This window comes from Morone saxatilis, unplaced genomic scaffold (genome assembly GCF_004916995.1).
Source record: "Morone saxatilis isolate NCDOM2014 unplaced genomic scaffold, NCSU_SB_2.0 Contig10, whole genome shotgun sequence".
NCBI lineage: Eukaryota > Metazoa > Chordata > Actinopteri > Moronidae > Morone > Morone saxatilis.
The window spans coordinates 1,753,322-1,765,256 of NW_023339652.1; positions in this window are offsets into that span (position 1 = coordinate 1,753,322).

Below are 11,935 nucleotides of genomic sequence, written 5' to 3' on the forward strand. Positions count from 1 at the left end.
GAGAAACAAGCTGAGCTAACGTTAGCAGCAGCTCGGCTCGCAGCCCCTCCGGGACGTCCTTTGTCTGTCCAACAGCGTGGGAGAAGCAGTGATTTTTAAGGTGTTATTTACTATTTTTATTTAATATTGTATATTTAATACATTTTAAGGCCTAAAATTCAGATTGATTCTTATCATGTTCCTGTATGTGAAGCGCCTGCTGACTACAGGTGGACGTCTGTGTGATCAGACCGGAGAGCAGAAACACTCTGACGGACGGCCTGTGAGCTCTGTGTGAATGTGTTCAGTGTGTGATGGGATGTGACAGGTCAGTCTCTACATCCCGCTGCTGTTGGGAGGCAGAGAGGACCGTCCCAGGTTGCCACGGATACCGACAGTCTGGCATGGCAGGTGAGCCTCCCCCCCCAACCCTGGGATGAGAGACTGAATTAATTCTGCTTTAGAGCCTGTTTCCTCCTCCACGGCAGCTGCAGATGTAGGCGATAAGACGGCCGCAGTTCATTCCGACGAGGCGACATGCTGGGGCTCTGCAGGGTGGAGGTTTTTATTGTCCTTGACGTTTAACAGCCCTGTTAATGTTAATGTTAAAGTTATTATGCATTCATATGTGATTATTCGGTGGTATATGAGGCGAGGACGGCGCCGCAGTGTCAGGCCCGTTCACCTCCATGTATGACCGCTGGGATGAGTAATTCGCCGCAAGCTTCATTTGTTTTCTTTATTTCAGCTCACCTTGCAGCGTCCTGCTCCACCTGGCTGAACCACGCGCAGATAAAATGCCTCCATTGTGTTCAACAAGGACGCTCACAGATATTAAGCGCCTGAATGTCAGCCAACAGCCGCAGTTACTCGCCTGCAATGTGCGGTTTAAAATGCACCACCCGCAGGCAGGAGCAGTGACAGCAGCGGTTTGTATCGTCTACTCTCTGATCTTCTGTTAACATCTGGTTAAATTCAGACAGCTGATCTGTTTCCACTGCAGGAACTCCCTTAATCGTAATGTAAGTTGTAGCTATCGTTTGGTCTCCAGGAAAAATTGGAAAATTGGAAAATTTGGGCTCTGCTAAATCCAGGTCCAGGTACTTTCAGTTATTGAAGGTCGGTGGTCGACACTTCATTTACTCCAGAACTGTACTTAAGTACTAATTCGAGTTACTCGTACTTCACTTGGATATTTAATGAAACTTATAATATTTACTCCATCATCTCACCAAAAGAGTCGGGTAGCTACTGGAGTTACTGAACTAGCCTTATTTCTACAGTTAACATGATATTAATGAAGTATTTAATGAAGTAGTATTTTATTTTGAAGAAAGAAAAATCTCAGATATGACTGCATCCTGCTTCCTGCTAAAATAAAGTCAAAACACAGAACCAGGCGGACTGTTTGAGAGGCAGGAGCCAAAAGCATAAAAAAGACAGCTTAGTCAGGGTTAGGATCAGCACCTTAGAGGGCACTTCCTTATGTTTTGTCCACTGGAAGGACACCATGGAGGGCATTTTATCATGTTTTATCTACTGTACGGGCGTCCAAGGCATCGATTAAGCTCCTGCAATATAAACAGGGCTCTGAAATACTCTGATATAATAATGGATGCACTGTACTACGTCTTCTGAGAGATGACGATGCAAATGTAAAACCTCTCACTCTGACAAAAGTTCTAGTATATCCAGATATTTTCCAGTGAAATGCATCCACCCAAACACAGAATCCATTTTTGGCCTTTTTGATGAATAACAGAACTGTTTTTGAGGAGGTGAGCTGGACTGAGTCAGTCCTGAATCAGCAGAGTCATCGTTCTGTCGCCAGTCACTTCCTGTACAGACCAGCCCGTCCTCGCCACATGGCCCGAAGCTGGCACAGGTCTGCAGGCCGCCACCGGGCACCGTGTGTTCATCCAGCCGTTATGTAATCACCTCCATCACCGGGTCTGAGGTTTCACCACAACAATCTGCCTGCTGCCTCCTCTCATAGTGTCACTATACAGCCATTGACCCCCGCACGCCACAATCATGCTTCATACTCATTCAGCACTGTTTGTACATCCGGGACATCAAATAGAAGCCAAACTATAAAACTAAGGAGTTCCCAGCGCTGTAAAATTAAATTTTTTTATGATGCAAAAGATTAAGTCATAAAGGTTTTTACCATCCACAGTCCGACCTCTGTTAACCTGAGAGGATCGATCACGTCAACAACAGTTAATGTCATAGAGACAAGAAAATAAACAGACGCAGAAGTATAGAAGATCAGCATCACGTGTGAGAATGAAGAAAAGGGAAAAAACTGTAGAAAAACGTCCAGTAAATATTGTATAAGTAATGTATATTGTATGTTTTATTATCTTGAGATCAGAAGTAAGATTTATTTCGTCGTCTCAAGAAAACAAAAGTCAGATTTCTCGAGACGAGATAAATTCCAGAGGTTTGGACTCGACTTTGTTTTTATAAATTATAAATTACTCGACACCTTCCTCCCAGACCCAAAGATTACAAAGTATGTTATTTGAAAAGTGCGCCACAAATCATTTAATTTCCTGTATCAACTAACGATGACGCTATATCTCCAGCGGGTCGACACTGAATCCCTCAGATCCACTTTGTTTTAACCAGTCGGGTTGCAGGAGGGAACCATGAAGAACCAACGTTACGTTACTGAGCGCCAGTTGGAAAAAACAATACCAAAGATAATTTTGTTCTTTTGTTAAAGTGGCCATTACATTGGGCTGAGGAGTGCATTGGGTTGATTTCAATCAGTATGAAAATAAATATGAACTGTTTTAGAATATTTGTATCCTTTGTTATTTATTCATTACTTGTCTTTAATAATTACTTATTATATTTAATGTCACTTTATTTCTCTTTTCACTGAGAATGTTGTGTTATTGGGGATTCTTTTAATAAATGTTTGTTTTGTTTATTCAAAATATAACAATAAACATATTAAAAGATATTGAAAAAAAGGAAACAAGCTTTTGTTTCCTTGAGAAAACGAGATTAATTAACTCCCGATTTTAAGATAACGGCATTCAAAAAATAACTGCAAGCACATCCGTTCTTGGCTTCCTTACTTATCTTGTGCATCGCAATAAAACTCATTATGTTATATTACTTTAATTAAAACAATTTACATATGATAAATTGAATGATTCATGAATTAATGAGCAGATAAATTAACCTGATAAGAATACCCAAGCAAGGAGATTCAGGAACAATCCTGTTTTTCTTGCTGTAAATATAAAAATAATGGATGCAGTGTTGCTGATTGTTGTGTGAGTCTCTTACACCTGAGCTCATTAACTGCGGGAATAAAGAGCGACCTGCAGAGCGACCATTAACTGCAGAGGTGAAAATGAACTGGACCTTTGTTGCTCCATGCAGAAAAATCAATAGACTCTCAGTGTTTGTGGACCCATCAGCGAGGAGGGAGGAGAGTGGAAATGTGGTCTGAGCAGAGAGCCGAGAGCCAAGAGAGACTCTGAGGACGAGACCAACCCACCGGTGTCCCTGCCAGGAAGAACAGCTCGCCTCCAAAATAAAAACATTACAGGATACCACAATGGAAAAATAATCATTCACACAAATAAAAGTATTTTCTTATGAGCAGTACGATCCAAAGTTAAAGTTAACTATTCAAGTATTCAAGTATGTTTTATACGTTCATTAAAGGTAAATAATGTATCTCCAGTTTAAGTGAATTCAGGTAAAAAAGGAAACAGGAACTAAGAATATGAGAAAGAAAGATAAATACTAGAAAAGAGGAAAGAAGTGTGAATATATAGAGGTTAAAGCTGCCATATGTGCAGGTGAAGTGAGCAGCTTCATGTATTAATGTACATGTAATCATGTACTATGTATTAATCACTTTTTATTGACAATAAGTCAATAAACGGGTTGTAACTTCCTCAAGTTGAATAATTAGGGACCGAATTCATCGTTAACCATCATAGTTCACAATGTTTTCATATTGTGAAGAACCACAATGACTTATTGTGCATGTTGGGAAGTCCGCTAACAACCTGATTTATACAGTTGATTCAACTCTGTACAATACATTCAGTCAACTCATCATATTATCTTGGAATTAAATGTTTTATTACTATTTGTTTGTGTTAATGAAGAAGGAAGGTGGATTGATTCATGCACAAGCATACAAACACTCATGCTAGTGCTAATGATGCTAATAAACAAATAATTTCAAATCCTCAAAGTTGGTCTGAAAATAAAACTAGAAATGTTAAGCTTAATTAACCTGAAATAAGCTGATTCCACTAAAGTCCTGTTTGAATTTTACAGTAAACGTAGAGTCAGAGGTTACTGAGCTTTATAGCTTTAGGTTTTTATTATTTAATTTTGGAGGTAAAAGATTTTTGAATGTAAATTCTAATGTAACACATCATATCTTTATAAAACTAACATAACTTAATCCCCCAAAAACTGTGGAGTCACTCAATCTGAAGAATTAAAGTCAAATAAAAAACTGTTCAAGTAATAACTGAGTTGTTTGAGTGATATAATTCCAGTTATTTTTTTTAAGTTGACATTATTATATATTATATTATTGTACACATACATTTTTAAAGATGCTAAAAGTGTAAAGATTTGATGTTTGTCACATAGAAAACAAGGAACAACTTAATTAAATCAATAACAATTGATTAATACACACAAAATTAATTGGCTACCGCTTTAATAATCAATTAATTGTTCATCACTCTGTTTAACTCTTTAATGTTCTCTGCCTGCTGTTGTTGTTTCCCCACATACATTGATTGGTCCAGATTTCTCCACAGGGACAATAAAGTGTGTATCAATCTGTATCTAATGTAATAATTGGCTTTAGTGGAACTAAAGAAACTGAGTAAATTCAAGATTCATGCCTTTATTCAGATATTTTATTATTTTAATTAAGTTTGGACAAATGCTGCATATGAGAGTAACTTCAATTAACTAAATGTAATTAGTACAATCAGATTAATTTACCTCAACAATAAGTACTGCTTCATTTATTTGAGTTAATCAGTTTCCTCAGTGAGTTTGAGTTGAGCTAATGTATCTGGTTTTACAGTGTGGATCTATAAACTAACCACAGACACACATTAATCACATTAATGGAGAGTGAAAAGTCTCCTGAAACTAAAATGCTATAAAATTAAAGTAAACTAGAACTAAGTACTCCTTTGGTATCCAGAACTTGAAGCGTTTTTTTGGACAGTCGAAGTGGAAACGTGGTCTTGGCCAGTCGGGCCTCTCTGGCACAATGAGCTGTTTTCTGATCCCAGCGTTCCCAGAACGTTTGGACGGCGCTGCCCCAGTGATTGATGGAGCTATTCTTATTACTGTGACCCGTTACGTAAAAACACAGTCAGGCCCTAAAAATACGAGCAGGCTTTTCAGGACAATCATTGTTTGCTTTAGTACAGGAGCAGGAATCTGGATCCATCAGTCACTGCCCCCCACCCCTCCTCTCCCGACTGCCTCAAAATTAGTCACATTAGCGTCGGCCGCGTGCAGCTGTGGATAAAAGTTATTGATGAGCGTCTGCTGTGGCCGATGTGGGGAGAGGAAGGGGTTGGGTGGGCGGGGGGGAGTTATCTGCTCTGGTATAAGAATTGTATGAGCAGAAATAGAAAGCGGGAGATTTCCAGTAGAAAGTAAATAAACGTGGTTGAGTTCACATCGCCTGCGGAAGTGTCCCATATCTGATTCTGCTCTCACATCTGATGGGTTCATCAATCAGTAAGGATATGATTATAATGCTGTTACTGTTAGCACTAAAACAACATCAAGGCACAAATTCATCTCTTCTTACTGGACCCTTAAGCTGCAATTGGACATTTTTATTATAAAAATAACTTTTTGGTCATACTTGCTGACACTTTCACTTTATCCTGACAGTAGAACAGGAGGATAGATAATCTGGTGAAAAAATCAGGTTCCGGGGCTGGTTCTAGTGCCCCTAGGACGGACCACGGGGCGCCGAACAAAACAACCAAATTCAGAGTTGGAGACAGATAAGTTGATTGTAGAGTCTCATTTCTCAGTTCAAACACAAAACTTTTGACTCTGATTTGCACTTTTGTTCGAGCCCGGGGGTTCTTGCAAACCATAGGTGCACTAGAACCAGCCAGGGAAACCTGATTTTTTTCACAGATATCTATTTTGTGTCTACAGTCAGGATAAAGTGAAAGTGTCAGCAGAGTATGACAAAAAGTTTCTTTTAATGCTGAAGCTTTAATGTTCTCTTCCGACAATAGGACAACTGAACACTCATCACTTTATGTCATATCACTCCACCAGTCTGTAACCATCCAAGTAACATTACAGGCAAAGTGCACTATGTATGTATTCCGTCATCTGAATTATACAACAGAATATAAATATGTATGTAGTTACAGTTAATTTAACGTTTTCTACATAGATTAACTGGCGGTTGTAAAATACTTTACTTATTATTTACTTTACTTTATTTATCTTCATTTGGGCCTCAAAAGAATCAATTCTCGATACAGGAAATATTCTGGATCAGAGGTTTTTAAAGGTTGACAGGAAAAATGACAACTAGCTCTGAATACACATTAATATGACATATATCATTTATTTATTTATTTACAATATAATCTTAATGACAGAAGGCTATGGGAGACTGTATTCTCCCAACCTGGCTCTACTGAGGTTTCAATATTAAGTGCTTTACAATAAGAAGAACAAAAACCAGTAAACAGTAAAAAATAAGTGAGAAAAGGGAACGAAGGACTAATAAAATACAGGGAACAAAGATAATAATAAAACAAACGGTTGTACACTTGCAACTTAACTTAAAAAATCTTTCAGTTCCAAGTTCACCTTCCTCAACACGAAGCATCAAACTGTACAAGAATCTCCTATTTGCAGCTGTAAAACACTTAATATCACAAATGCTGATCCTTCATTTAAAAACACGGAGGTTCACGACGGGCTGAAAAACATCCGAAGTCAATGTTTTATCATCAGTGCGGCTGACGGCCCTCCGTTAAAAATATATATTAACTTAGATTCTTATATTTACTTCATATTACCTTACGTACTTATACATTAACTGTACCATACTTGCATATTTAGATATTTACTCACATATTTACTTACATATTTACATTATACTTCAATACTACATATTACTTATGTACTTCTGATTACTTCCATACTGACTTCCATATTTTGAAATATAACCTTACATACTGCAAACTTCAGATATTACTCACATATTTACTTATGTACTTTATTATTATTTTCTATTATATTACATTAAAATGGATGACCACAATCAGAGAGTGATGAGAGTAATCATATAAACTAATGCGATGTGATGGATTCATGCATCGACTGTATAATTATGTCGTTTGTCTGGAGCCTTCTAATGTACTCGTTGTTATTCTCTGGCTGTATTTTGATGCGTGTCGGGGGGGGGGGGGGGGTGTTATTCAGAGGCCGTGTGTGTGATAGTCAGTTTCATCAACCATGCTAATAGAGTCAGGGAGAGAGGTCATGGCTGCAACATTCTGCAGGGATGAAAATAACAGTGTGTGAAACTGCTGTTTGTTTTATAAGATCAGCACATAAACTGAAACAAAAACCTGAGAGGAAAGCGTCCCACAGACCTGCTAACACGCCTGTTACAGCAAATACCAAGACGCTCTGCAGAAAACACATCTAAACATGTTGTTTTGTGTTTTGCTGTCAGTTAATCAGTCCAAACTATTCTATTAATTAAACATTTTTTCAAAGAAAGAATCTGAAAGAAAATCAGCAAAATGTAGTTGATGGAAGCCAAATGCAGCCAAGGTTGCTGAAACAAAGATGTCATGTCAGCAAATCTACCCTTGAAAAACCAGTAATTAAGTATATCAGTTAACCAGACCAACGGGGCCAGACTACGTATTAATGTTAAGTTAATTATTCCATTATTCTCAGTCGTTTTCTCCAAATAATAGTAATGAATTACTGTATCTTAAGAAAAAAGGCGGTTAAGTATATTGTATAAGACGAAGATATTTTTGAGTAATTAAAGATATTTAGACGATGCACAGATCGGTGGTCCCGACTGATGATATGGCATATTGAGTATATATATGATATGGATGGTACATAAGCAAGAAATATTTAGAAGCAGTTTAAATTTAATTTTGTTTTTTGCTTTAATTAACATTTAGTTATTATAGGTTAATTTTCTGTTCTACTTGACTGTTTCAGCTCTAATTCTTGTGAATGTTTCTCCCTCTATGGATGAAATGTCATTGCTACACAGTGATGCTTTAATGCGTTCCTTATTTAGCAGCTGCTAACAGGTGGTGTGGCTTTATGATATAATGGCTGATGCAGTTATCAGGTGGAAGTGGAAATATTTTACCTTCTGTATCCGTTAGCAGCAAGCTGCTGGATGACTGGGAACATTACACATGACCTCGGCAAAATATTTGTGAACAAGCAGGAGGGTTTTAATATAACGTTACTATCTGCAATGTTCCTTTATTATTTGGATCCATTAGCTTCATGCTACTAACTAGCTTGCCCTTTACAAACCCACAGCGTACAGCAACCAACACCAGACCCACACCGTACAGCCAAGACACAGCCAGCTTAGCTTAGCTACAGTTAGCTAGCTGGATGCCTCTACCTCGCATCACTCTTAGCTAGTAGAAAGCTATCGTTAGCTTTGTACCGTTTATTGTTGGCTAAAATCAACAGAATACATAAATTAGTCAGCTCAATCCTAGTAACCAGTATCCACTAAGAGTACTAAACGAGTGAAATTTGCCAATATCCAAACTTGTAAATAACAATTTAACGTTTATATATAAACTTACTTTGTTAATAATTCTCTTGTGATCAATAACTTTGCTCTGAAGCTAAATTTTGTAAACATTTCCCCTGTAAATATGGCAACTTCTGATCAACCTCAGGCTTAAATACAACAATAGTTTATTTGATTGAGCAGATACATTTATACTCACTCATGTTAGCATCATGGATCACATTAGGTAAGGAAGCTAAGAGGCTAGTAGAGAACAAGAAATTATATAACAACATAAATATTAAATTCTATTAATATGTAAACAGGTGTGAAAGGTTAGTGTGAGCTTTAATGGAGGAGAATAATGAAGAGCTGCAGACGGTACAGCAGATAGTTTCCTGCGTTTGGACGTGATGGCAGGTGAAATGTCACCGAGGGGGAATCTCCTCCACGGGGTAGGAAAGGTTGTCTAAGTGACCTTTCTGCTGGAGGGTTCAGGGTTTCTAATCAGCAGATAAGAAGCTGTTGGAGCAGAAACAGGCATTCAATACGAGTCTTAAAAAAAAAAAACTCACATTTATCTTCCAGCACAGTGAAAATGTCAAGATCTTTACTGGAGCCAGTAAACCTTCATCCCTTTACAGCCTCTGATGTTGGTTCACATCAGGTCTATAATACCGTTAAAGGTCCAGAGAGTAACACTGAGGAGGATATATTGGCAGGATTGTAATATAATAAAGGTTTTTATTTTCATGTTTGTATGTTAGAATAAACTGTTTTTATCTACAGCGGGAGCAGGTCCTCTTCTGTCGGGGTCCACCATGTTTCTACAGGAGCCCAGAAGGGACAAACCAAACACTGGATCCAGATAGGGCCTTTCTGTTTTGTAATGTTTTTTGTTTCATGCTCGGAAGACTGAGCTGTATTCAAATGTCACTCACACACATACACATACACACAGTGACACACATTTAGTCTAAATCCCTCCATAGAGACAGCTGTGTCCAAAGTCACGTGTCACTAACTCCACCTCATTGTTTCAGTACTGTACATGTCTGCCGTTCACTCAAGTGAAAATAATAACCAACGACTAATCACAAATATGTGTGCGTGTGTATGTCCGTGTTTTCTTGCATGTGAGGCCACTGTGTGCGTGTGTCCACAGTGAAATGTAAGCATGCAATGTGAGCTTATGTTCAGTGTGCATGTGTGTTGCCTGTCCAGTCAGGCAAACACATACAGTAGGTCAGTGGGAGAAGATTTGCTCACATGTTCATGTAAACATCTTTCTAATGCCTTGCGTTGTGTTTTTGTGTGTGTGTCCTGCGGTGGTTGTACAGTTGCAGGTCTGTGGTGTAACAGTAGACAGATGGGAGAAATGGCTGAGTCTAATCTAAAGTGGTTAATCCACTTAATAACCACCACTAAGGACTGCAGGTTACCTCACTCACCACAGCTCCAACATGTTGTTTGTCTGTCAGTCTGCTGGAGCTCCAATAATGTTGGCTTACACTAAAAATGTCGACTGTGCATTATTCCTGATGAAACAGCATCAGCTTTGTGTACTGTACCTGCAGGAGAACATCAGCTTCAGATAGATTTGTATGATTTGAAAGATTTTTTTAAAGCATATCTTTGTATGATACTCATATGCCCACATTTTCCTCTCCATACTGGCCCCTTCCTAAAGTGATTTTAATGTTAGTGATTCAGAAATGTATCTGAAGCGTTCATCAAGTGGGTATCCACATTTACAGGCCTTTTAGCAGTGGCAGAATGTAACCAAGTACATTTACTCGAGTTACAATTTTGAGATACTTGAGTATTTCAGTTTCATGCTACTTTATACTTTCGGCTTCTCAACATCTCAGAGAGAAATATTGTACTTTTCACTCCACTACACCTTTATCTGTTGCAACATTAAAGTGACGTACACAATGCATCACTACTTATATTCAAAATATAACATATATTATTCTGAAATGTAGCTGGATAATGAGATACTTTTAAATCTTTAAGTACATTTTGATGCTAAAACTTTTATTTAAGAACCAGTGTGTAAGATTGAATGGCATCTAGAGGTCAAGTTGTAGATTTCAACCAGTTGAATGCCGCTTGCCTTACATGTAGGAGAAACTACAGTGGCAGCAAAACCTCCACCACTGCTTTTAAGTAGAAAATCCCCTCTTTGTATTTCCAGTACAGAGTTTCCTTGCTGAGCACAGCGGCAGAGTGGAGGGATAGAACACAAAAATGGGAATTTAGTTCTAAGAGCACAACTTGGCAGACCCAGACTGCTGAAACCTCATAATACATAACTTTAATAGCTAGAATGAGGACTGTGGATTTTATCCCCCATATTCTACATTGGAGTTGTCAAAAGGAACCTCAACACAGGCAGTGTGAACACAGGGAATGATTAGTGAGAAACAATTCTTTCAACAGGAATGTGAGGACTGTAAACCACCCTTTAAGACACATGCTAAAGGCAATGTTTTGTTCAGCTGCTGACAGCCAGAATTATACTGTATCACTTATTTACTCTACATTAAAACAATAAGTTACATCAGCAAAAATAGTCCACCACAAGTTACCCTCCTGATTGATTAAATGGGGGCTGAGAGCGTCCTGAGCACCAAAGCTGAGTCCTTGATGCATCGGCCATGGGTTTGAATCTGACCTGTGGCCCTTTGTTGCATGTCATCCTCCCTCTCTCTCTCTCTACCCCCTTTCCTGTCTATATTTGCCTGTCACTATGCAATAAAAGGCCTTCAGTGGCACCTGTAGTAAATGCAACAGGTACATAGGTGTGAGCTACAGGGTTTTTGTGTCCTGGTCTCCAAGAAACTCAGGCACCGGAATTGTGCTGGTTACAAACTAAGTCTAATTTAGTTTGGTACCGCCCTGTTGTATTGCTACTGGTCCTGGGATTTGGTCTCCAATAAACAACAATATTGCAACACCCTGGATTACATTCAGTGACAAAGTTTTTTGGGGCTTTTTTACTGCCTTTATGATAGTGACGGCTGAAGATGGACAGAGAGAGGGGATGACATGCAGCAAAGGGCCGCAGGTTGGATTCGAACCCTGGGCCGCTGCAGCAAGGACTCAGCCTTGGTACATGGGTCGCCAGCTCTACCCATTGACCTAACCGGGCGCCCACAT